Raw genomic sequence first — 2,500 nt, forward strand, 5'->3', positions numbered from 1 at the left:
GATTGTCTGGTGTAGGCGACATATGACAGATGAACCATTCTCTGAGCACATTTCTTTAAACGCTGAATAGATGTTTACACACACACACATGTCACATGCATGCACACACACACACATGTCTCACACACACGTCACATGCATGCACACACACACACATTCCAAACACACTCATGACACACACGCGCACCACACACACACACACACACCCACACACGTCACACGCACACACACCCACACATGACGCACATGCTACACACACCCACACGTCACACGCATGCACACACACACACACACACACACACACATGACACACACGCCACACACACACCCACACACACACACACACACACCCACACATGACGCACATGCCACACACACACACACACACACCCACACGTCACACGCATGCACACACACACCCACACACACACACATCCACACACACACACACACACACACACACACACACACACACACACACACACACACACGCGGACTGTGACATAAGCAGCACGCATTTCCCCCCGTGTGTCAACAACCTTGTTGTTGTTATAGTTGTTGTTAAACCTGAGCGCAGCCAGTCAGTCCTACTGCATATGAACAGAGCAGCATGGTGAATATGAACCGGAGAGTGTTATAAATAGGAACAGAAGATTAATATGAATATGAATGCTGTGATGAGTCACCTCATGTGCAGGTTGTTGTTAGGAGAGGAGGTGTGTGAGGTGTGTGAGGTGTGTGAGGTGTGTGAGGTGTGTGAGGTGTGTAGGGTGTTTGACAGGGTGGAGGGAGGGGGTGTCAGCACACAGGGCAGGTTCCAGTGCTGTTTTTGTTTTTACACCTCTCAGGCGTAGTGGCTGTTCTGCTTTTCCACAACAGGGGTTTAAAACTCTGGCTGTTTAGCCTCCGCTAACCACCCCCAAACAGGCCTCCACTAACCACCCCCAAACAGCGTCCCCTAACCCCCCCCAAACAGGCCTCCCCTAACCCCCCCAAACAGGCCTCCACTAACCCCCCCCAAACACGCCTCCACTAACCCCCCCCAAACAGGCCTCCACTAACCACCCCCAAACACGCCTCCACTAACCCCCCCAAACAGGCCTCCACTAACCCCCCCCAAACACGCCTCCACTAACCACCCCCAAACAGGCCTCCCCTAACCCCCCCCAAACACGCCTCCACTAACCACCCCCAAACAGCGTCCCCTAACCCCCCCCAAACAGGCCTCCACTAACCCCCCCCAAACAGCGTCCCCTAACCACCCCCAAACACGCCTCCACTAACCCCCCAAACAGGCCTCCACTAACCCCCCCCAAACACGCCTCCACTAACCACCCCCAAACAGGCCTCCCCTAACCCCCCCCAAACACGCCTCCACTAACCACCCCCAAACAGCGTCCCCTAACCCCCCCCAAACAGGCCTCCACTAACCACCCCCAAACAGCGTCCCCTAACCACCCCCAAACAGGCCTCCCCTAACCCCCCCAAACACGCACGCCTCCCCTAACCACCCCCAAACAGGCCTCCCCTAACCCCCCCCAAACAGCGTCCCCTAACCACCCCCAAACAGGCCTCCCCTAACCCCCCCCAAACACGCACGCCTCCCCTAACCACCCCCAAACAGGCCTCCCCTAACCCCCCCCAAACACGCACGCCTCCACTAACCACCCCCAAACAGGCCTCCACTAACCACCCCCAAACAGGCCTCCACTAACCCCCCCCAAACAGGCCTCCACTAACCACCCCCAAACAGGCCTCCACTAACCACCCCCAAACAGGCGTCCACTAACCACCCCCAAACAGGCGTCCACTAACCACCCCCAAACAGGCCTCCACTAACCACCCCCAAACAGGCCTCCACTAACCACCCCCAAACAGGCCTCCACTAACCACCCCCAAACAGGCCTCCACTAACCACCCCCAAACAGGCCTCCACTAACCACCCCCAAACAGACCTCCGCTAACCCCCCCCAAACAGGCCTCCCCTAACCCCCCCCAAACAGGCCTCCACTAACCACCCCCAAACATGCCTCCACTAACCACCCCCAAACAGGCCTCCACTAACCACCCCCAAACAGCCTCCACTAACCCCCCCCAAACAGGCCTCCACTAACCCCCCCCAAACAGGCCTCCACTAACCACCCCCAAACACGCCTCCACTAACCACCCCCAAACACGCCTCCACTAACCACCCCCAAACAGCCTCCACTAACCCCCCCCAAACAGGCCTCCACTAACCCCCCCCAAACACGCCTCCACTAACCACCCCCAAACAGGCCTCCACTAACCACCCCTAAACAGCCTCCACTAACCCCCCCCAAACAGGCCTCCACTAACCCCCCCCAAACAGGCCTCCACTAACCCCCCCCAAACAGGCCTCCCCTAACCCCCCCCAAACAGGCCTCCACTAACCACCCCAAAACAGGCCCCAGGGCGAGGGATAGGATAGTCTTAACATCCAAGGGCTTTTACAAAACCAAATGTGACACAGCCCAATGAA

General features: G+C 57.5%; 1 protein-coding gene across 1 annotated transcript in view; it reads left to right on the forward strand.

Moving 5' to 3' along the window:
• vps13c (vacuolar protein sorting 13 homolog C) overlaps window positions 1-2,500 on the forward strand; it is a gene marked incomplete at its 5' end in the record, with an annotated part of 128,043 nt that overhangs the window by 28,067 nt on the left and 97,476 nt on the right.

The sequence above is a fragment of the Nansenia antarctica genome, assembly GCF_963989245.1.
Source record: "Nansenia antarctica genome assembly, chromosome: 5".
Taxonomy (NCBI): domain Eukaryota; kingdom Metazoa; phylum Chordata; class Actinopteri; order Argentiniformes; family Microstomatidae; genus Nansenia; species Nansenia antarctica.